General features: G+C 35.3%; 1 protein-coding gene across 4 annotated transcripts in view; it reads left to right on the top strand.

The window, feature by feature from the left end:
- The window catches only part of SEPTIN7 (septin 7), a 107497-nt gene that overhangs the window by 49119 nt on the left and 42942 nt on the right, over positions 1-15436 (top strand). The window lies entirely within an intron of this gene.

Below are 15436 nucleotides of genomic sequence, written 5' to 3'. Positions count from 1 at the left end.
CAGCCAGATGTAGAGAAAAAATAAACCTCTACTTTTAAATTTCCCATCCAGTACTTAATTTCTCACCATTTGGGTTCTCTCCTTAACACAAAACTACTTTTATTAAAGGTCAGTAAAAGGCCTTCTGGTTGTCTTTTTCTTTAACTTATTTGGCATTATTGACCATTTTTTCCTTGAAACTCTTCCTCACTTTTTGTGATATTGCCTCCTGGTTTACCTGGTTGTGTTGAAGCCTGCTTTATTAGGATCCTTTCCTGTGGGCGATCTTTAAATGATAATGTAATCTGGCATATTGCCCTATGTCATCCTTTATTTACTAGAATTTCTTAATTTTCTTTTTATGGACAGGACAACATGAACATAAGAATTTCTTAATTTCATCTACCTTTCAAATCATTTTGGAAGCTTCTTCAAAGTATTCCTGGAAACACTTGCCTAGATATTCTGGGCTTTGGGTCTAGGATGGAATATGATCATCTGTTTTGAAATAGCTCCTGAGACAACACTAATATGTATTTTGGTTAAGAACTACAGTTTGTTGCTGTCTCACCTCTTAATAGGTTTCATTTAAGGTGCTTTTTAAAATGTCAAGCCCTGTGCATTTAATTAATTAAGTATCTTGATCAAGGTCATATACTTGTAGGTGATTGAACTAGGATTTGAATTTGAACAAAATTGATTCCAAAACTCAGGAGAAAAATGAAGGAAGGAGTTAGAGGAACAAGGTAGAAAAAGCTCCACAGTGTGACTACCAGCTCCTGTCAGGCTTTCCTCTTGCCTCAACTCTTAACATGGTAAAACATTCTGAAAGGACTTAAAGATTCTGTTTCTAAAAATCTTTTGCTTTCTTTTCTGTACAATTGCTACAAAATGGTAAAAGTGGCTCCTTGAATTTACAGATATCCCAGAAAGTTGAAATGCTTATTGAAATGTTACTCCATGTTTCAAAGCCTCATTGAAATGTGACCTGCTTTCCAGGCTGGTGTGATTTCTCAGTTTCCTGGAATTCTGTCGCTTTGGGGTATCTCATTCATGGTTTTGATAAAATTCTGCCTTGTTTGTTCGTTGTTTATTTGCGTATCTTACCTCTTCTACCATACTAAGATTTTTAAGATCAAGGACTACATCTTATCTTTGCATTCCTCATTCATTTATTTGATAAAAATTTAATGATCACTTATAAAGTGTCAGGTACTACTTTAGTCTCAGAAAATCTAGAGATTAATAAGAAATGGATACAAAGTTGAGATGCTGAGTAAAACAAAGATAAGCAAGCATCTTTAAAGCAGGACTTCTCAAATTCTTTTATTATAAATACTGTAGGATCCCAATCCCAAAGACCTGAAGAAAACTGATGTTAGCTATTATAAACAAATATTATTGTGACTTTGTTCAAAACCCTATAAACAAATATTTGATGAGTGTTTTATTTTTAGGCTTGAAATTTAACATTCTTGAATAATGATAGAATATGTGGCTCTCATGGGCAAGTGCTCAAAGATAAGATGGATATGGGTTATTTTAACCTGCTTATTAGGTTGAAGTACATGTGTTGTATTACTGACTCTAGTTACTCTTGTTTCATAATTTTCATAGAGTAACACCTTAATTTGTAAATATTATATTTTGTTTTAACAAAGACAAAAAAATTTAAAATCCAGTTATTTCCCCTTAAACTGCAGTAAAATGAGGGAATGATAATGACATTGTTGCAAAACATGTATAATGCATTTCAAAGTCAAAATAAATGTAAAATAGGCATTAATTTGGAACATTCAAAAAAGTTTATTTGGATTTATTAAAATACTAGTTTGAAGAAATATGAAATGTTACAGATACTCTTTGTCTTGAGTAATTTTTTTCTTAAGCTAGTGTATATATTATTCTGAATTCTGTTCTTAAATGTTTTCTAAATAATGCAGAAGTACACTTGATTTGGGTTGTTTCCACAGATTTTGTGTTTAAGTAGAGTTTGATTTGATAGGACTGATTATAGTTCTCTCTTGTTTTGCATTAATGATACTACTTCCCTCTAGTAAAGCCAATGAACAAGGATCAATTGTAGTTATAAGTCACTTTGAGATTATTAGACAAGGCTGCTATATTTTGTCCTGTAATTATAGGCCATTTAACATTTTGGTATGGAAGTAAATATTACTCTACTAAATGTGAGTAGAAATTAATATTAATGTTCAAACTCAGGCATAGCCTCACTGCTTTCAACATTCCTTTTTATTTATTTTGAGGCCAGTACCCTTTAGTGTCAATAAATTGCCAACCTTACTCTTCTACTTTACCCCCCTGCATCCCTGTTTCAAATGTTTATTCCCTTCTTAAGGCTGTGTGCTTCACCTTTGACCCTTATTCTTAGTAGTTGCACTAGGGTCCTTTCTTTTTCTGTGAGAAAACATGAATAGTAATAAAATACATTTCATTGCAACTACCTACTGATATTCAAGTGTCCACTGTGCCAAGGTATGATTCTAATGAGATCACTTATACCTCACACCAACTCTGTGTTGTTGTAGGTATTGCTTTTATCTGCATTTCATAGATGAGGGCACTGACACACAGAAGTATGGTTTGCCCAAGGTCACAAGACGAATTTATTGATGGAACTGAGATAAGAGACTTCAAGGAAATTTTAAGCTCTAATGGACTACTATAACCTTTGCCCCTAGACTTTTCCAAAGTTACACAACTACTTTCTTACAATTATTGGTACTTTTGAAAAAAAAAATGAGATAACTTGGATTAAGGGTATGTGATACTTAAGGAAGCACAGAAAAATTTGGAATACACTTAATTTACGTCTTCAGGGTACTTCTTAGGAAAAATTTCCAGGGAAGAATAATAGTATTACCAAACTATTTTCGTATTTGTCATGTGCTATATTTTACTCTGCTACCAAGTAAAAGGACTGCTCACTCATTACAAAATAGCTTGTTTTTAGAGCTCCCAATCACAATGATTTGAGCAAGATGACTTTGCTTATGGGAGATAAACTGTATTTTATCAGGCTTATTTGAATGACATTTTGGTAACCTCTGTGTCACAATAATGGAATCACTAAGACAATACAATAACCTACAAATACCTCATTTGTATGAGGTACTTGAATTAAGTCAATATAATAACCTACAAATACCTCATTTGTATGAGGTACTTGACTGAGTACCTTAGAAGAATATTCACTGAATCAGTGTTATTCTTGAAAGGACATAGATCTATTATTGTATCTTGTAAAATGTTCTTTTTTCCGTCTTTCTCAGCCTGCTAAAGAGGTTATGATTTAGTTTCAGGACAGATGTGGGATTTGATACTAGGGGTAGGTAGAAGTACTCAGTCTGACAAGATTTCAGCAAAGTCTCAGGATACAAAATCAATGTACAAAAATCACAAGCATTCTTGTACACCACTCACAGACAAACAGAGCCAAATCATGAGTGAACTCCCATTCACAATTGCTTCAAAGAGAATAAAATACTTAGGAATCCAACTTACAAGGGATGTGAAGGACCTCTTCAAGGAGAACTACAAACCACTGCTCAATGAAATAAAAGAGGATACAAACAAATGGAAGAACATTCCATGCTCATGGGTTGGAAGAATCAATACTGTGAAAATGGCCATACTGCCCAAGGTAATTTATAGATTCAATGCCATCCCCATCAAGCTACCAATGACTTTCTTCACAGAATTGGAAAAAACTACTTTAAAGTTCATATGGAACCAAAAAAGAGCCCGCATTGCCAAGTCAATCCTAAGCCAAAAGAACAAAGCTGGAGGCATCATGCTACCTGACTTCAAACTATACTACAAGGCTACAGTAACCAAAACAGCATGGTACTGGTACCACAACAGAGACATAGATCAATGGAACAGAACAGAGCCCTCAGAAATAATGCTGCATATCTACAACTATCTGATCTTTGACAGACCTGACAAAAACAAGAAATGGGGAAAGCATTCCCTATTTAATAAATGGTGCTGGAAAAACTGGCTAGCCATATGTAGAAAGCTGAAACTGGATCCCTTCCTTACACCTTATACAAAAATTAATTCAAGATGGATTGAAGCCTTAAAACCTAAAACCATAAAAACCCTAGAAGAAAACCTAGGCAAAACCATTCAGGACATAGGCATGGGCAAGGACTTCATGTCTAAAACACCAAAAGCAATGGCTACAAAAGCCAAAATTGACAAATGGGATCTAATTAAACCAAAGAGCTTCTGCACAACAAAAGAAACTACCATCACAGTGAACAGGCAACCTACAAAATGGGAGAAAATTTTTGCAACCTACTCATCTTACAAAGGGCTAATATCCAGAATCTACAATGAACTCAAACAAATTTACAAGAAAAAAACAACCCCATCAAAATGTGGGCAAAGGACATGAACAGACACTTCTCAAAAGAAGACATTTATGCAGCCAAAAAACACATGAAAAAATGCTCATCATCACTGGCCATCAGAGAAATGCAAATCAAAACCACAATGAGATACCATCTCACACCAGTTAGAATGGCCATCATTAAAAAGTCAGGAAACAACAGGTGCTGGAGAGGATGTGGAGAAATAGAAACACTTTTACACTGTTGGTGGGACTGTAAACTAGTTCAACCATTGTGGAAGTCAGTGTGGCGATTCCTCAGGGATCTAGAACTAGAAATACCATTTGACCCAGCCATCCCATTACTGGGTATATACCCAAAGGACTATAAATCATGCTGCTGTAAAGACACATGCACATGTATGTTTATTGCAGCACTATTCACAATAGCAAAGACTTGGAACCAACCCAAATGTCCAACAACGATAGACTGGATTAAGAAAATGTGGCACATATACACCATGGAATACTATGCAGCCATAAAAAAGGATAAGTTCATGTCCTTTGTAGGGACATGGATGAAACTGGAAACCATCATTCTCAGTAAACTATCGCAAGGACAAAAAACCAAACACTGCATGTTCTCACTCATAGGTGGGAATTGAACGATGAGAACTCATGGACACAGGAAGGGGAACATCACACTCCAGGGACTGTTGTGGGGTTGGGGGAGGGGGGAGGGACAGCATTAGGAGATATACCTAATGCTAAATGACGAGTTAATGGGTGCAGCAAACCAACATGGCACATGGATACATATGTAACAAACCTGCACATTGTGCACATGTACCCTAAAACCTCAAGTATAATAATAAAAAAAAATAAAAAATAAATAAAGGCTATGGAACTTAGTTTCTCTCTTCTTCTTCTTCTAAATTTTTAATTGCTTTATCCTTTACTTTTCCATTTGAAACTCATTGTGGTTAGTGCAGTAAAATCAGTGGCCCTGGTGCTCAAGCATGTAATCCCAGCCCTTTGGGAGGCCGAGGTGGGAGGATTGCTTGAATCCAGGTGTTTGAGACCAGCCTGGGCAACATAGTGAGACCTCATCTCTTAAAAAAATATTAGCTTGACGTGGTGGCATGCACCTGTAGTCTCAGCTACTCGGGAGGCTAAGGTGGGAGGATGACTTGAGCCCAGCAGGCAGAAGTTGCAGTAAGCCATGATTGTGCCTCTCACTTCAACCTGCGCGACAGAGTGAGACTCTCCTCTGTGGGGGAGAGAGAGAAAGTGGGCCAGGACGTAGAGGTCAAGAAGCATGTTCCTTTCGCCTGCTCAGAGTCTGGGAAGTATAGTATGATTAAGGACATGAGATTTGCCATTCAGATTGAGCTGTAGCTCTGCTACTTGGTAGAGATATTTGTCATTGGCAAGTTACTTGCAGAGGTTTTGTTTACTTAGCTGTAAAATTGTGTAAAGAATTTTATGTAGAGTTTTGTGATTATTGAAGTCATTGAATGCATGTAAAGTGCCTAGCTCAATGTCTTTCTTACAGTTATTGAATAAAAATATTAAGTGTTATTTTTAATGAAGATACTGGTAAAATATCCCGTGTCAGATATGGTCCAACCTGGTTAACCAGATTAGGAAGGTAGTTGGGAATTTTGGGACAGAGTCTTTAATGGATAAATGAGATGGGTATTTAGAAAGGCAGTAGAACATACTGCCTGGTGTCAAATACTGACATTACCGCTTATTAACTGTTTGGCACTAGTAAGTTGTTTCACTTTTGTTTCTGTTTTTTCACCTTAAAATGGTATTGATAATTATGCAGATTGAGTATCCCTAATCCAAAAATCTGAAATCTCAAATACTCCAAAGTTTGAAACTTTGAGTGCTGACATGATGCTCAAAGGAAATGCTCATTGAACCAGTTTTTGGATTTTGGATTTTCAGATTAGGGATGCTGAACTGATGAGCAATGCAAATATTCTAAAATTTGAAAAAGCCCCAAATCCAACACGCTTCTGCTCCCAAACATTTTGGATAAGTGATACACAACCTGTAGCATCTATCTCATGGTATTATAAAGGTTAAAGTCAATGCTTGTAAAATACTGGCACACAGAAGTATTTATAACTTACTGGCTGTCACTGTCATTATTTTTGATGCATAGTGGTATCAGTGCTAGAGGATTTGGGGATTCAAAATTTGAAAAATGCCCCCCAGGGGACATCTGTCAACGTCTGGAAGCATTTTTGGTTGCCACAGCTGGGGAGGAGGGATGCTAACTGGCTTCTAATGCATAAAGGCCAGGGATGCTGCAATGAACAAGACACTCCTCACAATAAAGAATTACCCAACCCAAAATGTCAGTAGTGCCAAGATTGAGAATTCCTGTAGTACAGCTGTCTGGAGCTGTAGTTGCCAGCATCTGCAGTAACCTGTGCCTGATGCCTGCCTCTCATTTACTCTGTAGTCTCTTACTGGACTCAATACTCATTTTTCTCTTTACTTTTATCCCAGTACTCCCAATCATTATATTTGCAGGCAGCCTGTTCTCAGGCATTCTTGACTTCTTTGTAGTATAACATATTATCAGCCCCTTTAAATATTAAAAGTTAAAATTAAATATTATATAATTTATGGTGCTTATAGAAAAACTGATAAAGAAGAAAAATTTAAATGTTTCATAACCTTTCCCATCTAGAAATAAGCACTATTAGAAAGTTGGCATATTCCCTTTTATTATTACCCTCCCCTTAGCTTCCCAAAGAAAGAAAAGCTTATAAAATATACATTTTATTTTTTAAAAACTAAATTCTAAAGATATTTAGTAAAAAGCAAGTTTCCTTTTTTCTCTCACCTTCATTTCCAGTCCTGTCTCTAGAGATAAGCATTAAATTGGTGCAAGTCTTTTGGCATTTTTTATACTTTTATATACACGAGGCATTCCTATGTAAATTTTTCTGTGTGTGTAAACAGTACCATGCTATAAGTACTGTTCTGTGAATGTTTTTTCCCTATCACTGAATATACTGTATATACTATATATATATATATATATATACACACACACCCTGAATATTCCTGTCAGTATATTCTTAGCAATTATGTGGTATTCTATAATATCTTGTATCATCATTTATACAGTCAGCTATTAATGAAGATGGATGTTCGTAGTTACAAACAGTGCTTAGGTTCCTTGGATTTCTAGGCACATATATAAATGCTTCTGTAATGTACATTTCTGAAAGTGAAATCCTGGGTCAAAAGGTATGTAGATTTAAATTTTGATAGATTACCAAATTATTCTTCAGAAAAGCTGTACCAGTTTACAGTTTCACCAAGAACCATCCTGATGGTTGACTTACTTTCTTTAGGCTTATTTTAAGCATGAGTTTTTCTCCAAGTACTTTAGTCAGATCTCTTAGATTTTTATGTGTAATACTCATTTTGTTTATATTTGAGTAATTTTCACATAGGAAGAGTTAAGGAGAGATATTTAGGTAGATGGATTGTGTTATTTTTTATTAATTTTTAATTTCACTACAGAGAATTCAGAGAATATGATCTGTAGGTTCCAGCATTGATTTATTTTTCTGTGTAGCCTTACATAGGATCAGCTTATTTAAGTATTCCATAGGTTTCAAAAATATGTTTATTCTTTGGGTAGAAATTTGTGTATATATATTTGACAATTAAGCATATTATTTAAATCATTTTTATTTTTTAAGCGCTTGATTTATCCATATCCAAAAGACCTGTTAGTCTTTTAATGTGGATTTTGCCAACTTCCTATTGTTTCCAAGTTTTTGCCTTAAGTGTTTTTAACATTTTGTTATTTATATTCTTACCTCTGTCATATCAAACTTTCATGTGTTTCTAATTTCCTTAAATGAATCACAGAAATAATATAACTACTTATTGAGCACTTAATGTGTACCAGGCACTGTGCTTAGATTTCACGTATATTACCTAATTTAGTCCTCATAGTTCATACTCTTATACTAATTTGGTAATGTAAGAAAACAGAAAATGCAAGTATCTTGCTCACTGTAATTATGGAATTATAATAATGGAATTATACAGTCTGTATTCTTTTTAGATTGGCTTCTTTCGCTCACCAGTGTACATTGGTCCATGTCTTTTCATGGCTTGGTAGCGAATTTCTTTTTGGTGCTGAGTGATATTCCGTTTTCTGGAGGTACCACAGTGTATTTATCCATTCAACATTGTGGTTGCTTCCACGTCTTGGCAATTATAAATAAAACTGCTGCAAATACCTGTGTGCAAGACCTTGTGTGGATATAAGTTTTTAACTTAGCTGGGTAAACATCAAGAAGGGCAATTGCTGGATCATTGCCTTGTGTCCTCACTGCTCTTAAAGATGAGATCTCTTCAGCTTTTTACTTCTTAGAATGGAGTGGCAACTTCCAAGCTCCTTATGTACAGAACCAGAAAAAGCAGACTGAGTTCTCAACTACTTTTTGATACCCATTTTTTCTGCCTCCTTACCCTGAATGAAACTTGGCTCTTTAAGGATCATTTCCCCTATGGCATATAACTCAAGGGGGGAGCTTTTGTTTCACCTCATGAGCCTCCAGGTGTGGGGAGATGGTCTTGGTTACTTTCCTTATTTCTCATAGAGGTTTGTGTTAAAGCTTTCTGTTTCTTTGGGATCTTCCAATTTATAAGGAAATAGAAATCACTTTAGTTCAGAATAAATTCTTCTAAAAATTAAATATAAGGTTCTCAATTATAGGAAAAAACAATTAAGGTCTCTTTGATTTGGCTTTTCTAATTGAATTCGATTCCAGGGGAAGAAGTGTTTTGATGTTCCTGCTTCCTTGATTCTAAGATACGATCTACTCTGAAACATATAATCAGCTTTGATTTGAGGGAGGTAAATAGTACAGTCAATTACATTTTGATTATGAGACATTTGTTTTTAGAAATATTGGGGGGCAAAATTGTGTCTTAGAATTGAGGAAATCGAACACTTATCAATCTGTTATGAAAGGTTTGCTTTGCCCAGAGCCAACTTAAAAAGAAAACTACAGCTAACATAGAAATAACTCAAGAATAAATGTGGAAATAAGAACTAGAGAAACACATTACACAGGAGCAATGTTGAATTGGAATCAGAAAATATCTTTTTCTTGGCCAAATGATACCCTTTATTGTTTGCAGTGTTTACTTTGATAGAGATCACCCAGTTAGTGTAGCTATGGTTCACACTGTAATTGATCTTAAAAAAATAGGAAACCTAATCATTTATCTTTAAATTGCAGTTTTCCCACACATTTGATACGTTTTTAAACTTTCATAACCGTGGGTAAAGTTTCTTGAAATACAAAACAGCTTGGTTAAAATGCCACTTGGGAATTGAATTAGAAAGCTTTGGTCCATAATTTCAGTGTAAGTAGTCTAGGAATTGATGGAAGTTAATTTATTATTTATATATCCCCTGATATGTTAAATATCTCATAGCTGAGTTCAGGGTATACAGCGTATTATTTTACATAGTCAATGTTAAGGATTTAAAAGATAAAGAAAAAAATCCAATGGGAAAAGGTATTATCTTAACTGAAAGCATAATTAGGTATTTGCTAATTTTTAAAGAGTATTAAAAAAGCAGAAACAATTTAGAAATTTGATAGTAGACAGTAGTATGAGGTGTACATACTGTTTAGAATAAAGGGAGAAACCTTCATCACTGTTTCCAAAAAGGGAAGTTACTCAAAAAAAGAGGGAGTGGGGTGGTGGCAAATAGTCCAGTCCTTAACTAAGAAAACCATGAACCACTTTTACTTCTTTTTTTTTTTGAGACAGTCTTGCTCTGTCACCCTGGCTGGAGTGCAGTGGTGTGATCTCGGCTCACTGCAGCCTCTTCCTCCTGGTTCAAGCAGTTCTCTTGCTTCAGCCTCCTGAGTAGCTGGGATTACAGGCATGTGCCACCAGGACAGGGTAATGTTTTTGTATTTTTAATAGAGACAGGGTTTTGCCATGTTGCCCAGGCCTGCCTTGAACTCATGAGCTGAAGTGATCCCTCCGCCTCGGCCTCCCAAAATTCTGAGATTACAGGCATTAGCCACCACGCCCAGCCCCCACTTTTATTTCTGATTTTAGTAATTTGAGTCTCTCTCTTTTATTCTCAATCTAGTTTATGGTTTGTCAATTTTGTTTATTCTTTTGAAGAACTAACAATTGGTTTTGCTGATTTCTGTTCTTTTTTTGAGACAGAGTCTAGCTCTGTCGCCAGGCTGGAGTGCAGTGGTGCAATCTTGGCTCACTGCAACCTCCGCCTCCCGGGTTCAAGCAATTCTCCTGCCTAAGCCTCCCGAGTAGCTGGGATTACAGGCATGCCCTGCCACGCCCAACTAATTTTTGTATTTTTAGTAGAGACGTGGTTTCACCATGTTGGCCAGGATGGTCTCAATCTCCTGACCTCGTGATCCGCCCACCTCAGCCTCCCAAAGTGCTGGGATTACAGGCATGAGCCACTGCACCTGGCAGATTTCTATTTTTTTTTTTTTTTTTTTTTTTGAGACAGAGTTTCACTCCTGTTGCCCAGGCTGGAGTGCCATGGCATGATCTCGGCTCACTGCAGCCTCCGCCTCCTGGGTTCAAGTGATTCTTCTGCCTCAGCCTCCCAAGTAGCTGAGATTACAGGCATGCGCCACCACACCCAGCTAATTTTGTATTTTTAGTAGAGATGGGGTTTCACCATGTTGGTCAGGCTGGTCTTGAACTCCTGACCTCAGGTGATCCACCCTCCTCAGCCTCCCAAAATGCTGGGATTACAGGCGTGAGCCACCATGCCCGGCCCAATTTCTATTCTTAAAATCTCTTTTATTTATCTCTGCTCTCATCTTTATTTTTTCTTGTTTTTGCTAGCTTTGAGTTTAGTTTGCTCTTCTTTTTCTAGTTCCTTATGGTGTAAACATAGGTTGTTGATTTAAAATCTTCATTTTTATGTAAGTGTTTACAACTATAAATTTCCTTCTTAGCCCTGCTTTTTCTGCATTCCATAAGTTTTGGCATGTTGGGTTTTTATTTTTATTTTGTCTCAGGGTATATTCTAATTTCCCTTGTGATTTCTTTGATTCATTGGTTGATAAGAATGTGTTGTTTGATTTCCAAATATTTGTCAGTTTTCCTAGTTTCCTTTTATTACTGATTTTTAGTTTTGTTTTATTATGATGGGAAAAAATACTCTGCTTGATTTCAATTCTTTAAAATTTATTAAGACTTGTTTCTTTTAGTCATTCCTGAAAAATGTTTTACATGCCCTTGAGAAAAATGTGTAGACTGCTGTTGTTAGATGCAGTGTTTTGTCTATGTCTGTTAGCTTCAGTTGATTTACAATTTTCTTCATATCCTCTGTTTCCTTGTTTATTTTCCGTCTAGTTGTTCTGTCCATTATTGAAACTGGAGTATTGAAGTCTCCAACTATTATTATAGAACTGTCTGTTTCTCCCATTAATTCTACCAATGTTTGCTTTACATAATTTAAAGTTCCAATGTTTGGTGTATATATATGTTTTTAATTGTTACATTATCTTGGCAAAGTGACCCATTTATCAACATTTGAAGTCCTTTGTCTTTGATAATAGTTTTTGACTTGAGGCTATTTTGTCCGATATTAGTGTGGCTTCTCTACCTTTCTGGTTACTATTTGCATGCAATATCTTTTTCCAACCTTTTACTTTGAACCTGTGTGTTTTCTTAGATCTACAGTGTGTCTTTTACAGATATGCAGTTGGGTCATGTCATTTTATCTATTATGACGTTCTGTGACTTTAATTGGGGGAGTTTAATCAATTTACATATAAATACTAGTAAGGAAGAACTAACTTGCCATTTTGTTTTCTGTATGTCTTTCAGCTGTTTTGTCCTTCATTTCTTCCATTACTGCCTTTGTTTGTGTTTACTTGATTTTTTTTAGTGACACAATTTGATTCCCTTCTCTTTTTTTTGGGTATATTTTATAGAAATTTTCTTTGGTTATTATAGGGATAATATATAATATCCTAAAGTTATTACAGTCTAATTTTTTATACCAGTTTAACTTAAATCACATTGAACAACTACACGTCCACTGCTCTGTCCCTCTTTTATGTTATTGATGTCGTAAATTACATTATTATACATTATGTCCCTATTAACACAGATTCATGATTTTTTAATGCATTTGCCTTTAAAAACTCATAGAAAATATGAGGTGAACTTGCAAACCAAAATTATAATAATACTGGTTTTTATATTTGCCCTTGCATTTACCTTTATGGGATCTTTATATCTTTATATTGCTTTGAGTTACTGTCTATAGAATCCTTCTATTTCAACCTGAAGGACTACCTTCAGTATTTCTAATACATGTGTAGTGATAATGAACCTCCCTCAGGTTTTGTTTATTGGCGAATGTCTTTATTTCTACCTCGTTTTTAATGGTCAGTTTTGTCAGATACAGAATTTGCATTTGACAGTTATTTTCTTGTAGCACTTTAAATGTAATCATTGCACTGCCTTCAGGCCTCCAAGGTTTCTGCCAAAAAGTTGGCTTATAGTCTTATTTGAGGATTCTGTCTATGCAGTGAGTCACTTCTCTTTTGCCACTTTCAAGATTCTGTCTTGGCTTTTGACAGTTTGATTGTAATCGTGTTGGTATTGGTTGTGGGTTTTTCCTATTTGGAATTTGTTGAGATCCTTGGATTTGTAGATTCATCAGTTTCATCACCTTTGGGAAGTTTTTTCCTTCATGTAATCTCTGTGTTCATTTCTCTTCCTCTGAAACATCCATTAGGTATATATTGGTCCAGTTGATTTGTTTCATAATCTCTTGGGCTCTGTTTAATTTTCTTCTTTCTTTTTTCTTTCTGCTCAGATTTGATAATTTCAATTGTCTTCAGATTTGCTGGGTTTTTTTCTTTTGCCTACTCAGTTCTGCTATTAAATCTATATAGTGAAGTTTTCAATTATTGTATTTTTCAGCTCTACAGTTTCTGTTTTTATAATTTCTCTTTATTGATATTCTCATTTTGCTTATTATTTTCCTGTTTTCCATTCATTTTGGTTCATTTTTTTCTTTAGCTCTTTGGGCATAGTTCAGACAGCTGCTTTAAAGTCTAATAAATCTAATATCTGTATTTCTTCAGGAATGGTTTCTGGAAATTTTTATTCCTTGGAATGTGCTGTGTTTTCCTATACCTTGTTGCATGCCTTGTGATGTTTTTTGAAAACTGAATATTTGAAAGAGTCACCTCTCTCCGTTGCACACTGGCTGTGTACTACTGGGGCATTTGTCTGCTGATTAGTTGAGCATGCCCTTAACCTAGTTAGTGATCACCCCAAGGTGAAAGCTTAAGGTCTTCTTTTCTGAGCATTTGTGTTGCCTAGGCCTGTGGGTCGCTTTCTCAATTCCTCCTGTATGCGTGGCTGCTTTTGAATGTCTTAATTTCCCAAAGAGTCACACCTGGATACTCAGATGGTCTATTGTATCTACCCACTATAATCTTATGCCCCAAACATCTGTTGTGTCCCCTTGCAGCTTTCATAAATGGTGCCCATTGCTTCTCTCACCCAATGAGGTCCCAGTTAGGCAAAACAGGAATCAGTTCTTCTGGCAGACCAGAGAGGTTAAAATGTTACAAGTTAGGTCTGCACTCTTCCTGCTCATTTGAAGGGAATGAATTGGGAATGGGTTTGCTGCCTCCTTGAGACCCAGATAAACTGCAGAAGGGGTGGGACAAGATCACAGAAAAATGTCACAAAAGTTTTGCATATTTTTTTCTTAATTGGGCATTTGCTTTGTTCTGTAGACCTTTGACTGTTTTTCACAGATCCTGTAAGGTTAATTCAACTAGTTTCTGGTTGTTTTTGGTGTTTCTGCGAGGGAATGAGGCTTTGAGCTTTTTAATTTGCCGTTTTGCTGATGCCACTCAATAATACTTTTTAAATTATGAAAATAATAGAATCATATTGAAGGAAGTTTACAGCACCCAGAAGTATAACAAACTAAGAAAAATCGTCCGTATTGTACTATCCCCAGAGCAGCCACTATTTACATTTTGGTGTGTTACCTTTCAAACTTTTATTTTTCTTCCTCTCTCTTTTCCCTTTGTCCTCTGTCGTCTTGTTCCCCCACTCCTCACCACAAATAAAAAGGGGAAAAAAACTAAAAAAAACCTCTAAACATAATTTATTGAGTACAGTGTTAATTTTTTAATTAGCATACTTTTGTTTTTAATTTCCCAAAACATTATTGTATATACTAAAATTTTCATTTATATTTCCAAAAGGAAATATTGTAGATATTTCTGATAACATCCAAATGCTTGGATTTTATTCCAGTCTTTCTGCTTTCAAGGTATAAGAGTTAAGAAAGAATCGAGTGTGGCCAACCCATGTTACTTTCTTGTGACTTAGACATTTTTGGCATTTTTACATCTAGTAAAAATTGGCATGCTCTCAGTCAAAGGGGTAAGCCCAGACCATATGGAAAGGATCTTATCTCTTTTGAGAGCTAATATAAAAAGAATTCCTCCTAGACATAAAAATATTGTGACATCAGTTACTTAGGCTAAACATGCCTATTATTCTGAGTGAATTATTAACAATAAATACTTTAACTCTGTGCCATGTTAATTATCATAATATGGTTTATAATTTATTTTAACCTTAGGTTATGTATACCTTGAAGGCATTTATATTTTCGTATACTTATAATAGTTACTATACACTAGACTATGTATATTAGACTAGACATGGAGAGTCAAAAAAGAGTACGTGATCAGAGTAAAAATCATGCCTTAGCTTCCTTCATGTCTACCTCCTACCTCGTCGAGTAGAAGCAATATAAAAAGTAATTACCTAAGATTTTTTGGATTCTGGTTTGGGAGAAGCACCCTTATATTTAGGCTGATGGGTGGCTGAATTAGAAAGTATTTTTTGTGATTTAGAATTTTATACAGAGATGTTCATTGTGATTAATTATTCTTTGTATTAGCAGATTTTTGCTTTTTATAGTTGCATGATTTCTTGTTTTGGTCATTCATTATTGTCTATTAGTAAAGAAAAACTTTATTTCGCTCAAGC

This window comes from Nomascus leucogenys, chromosome 17 (assembly GCF_006542625.1).
Source record: "Nomascus leucogenys isolate Asia chromosome 17, Asia_NLE_v1, whole genome shotgun sequence".
NCBI lineage: Eukaryota > Metazoa > Chordata > Mammalia > Primates > Hylobatidae > Nomascus > Nomascus leucogenys.
This window is presented reverse-complemented; position numbering and strand designations above follow the sequence as displayed.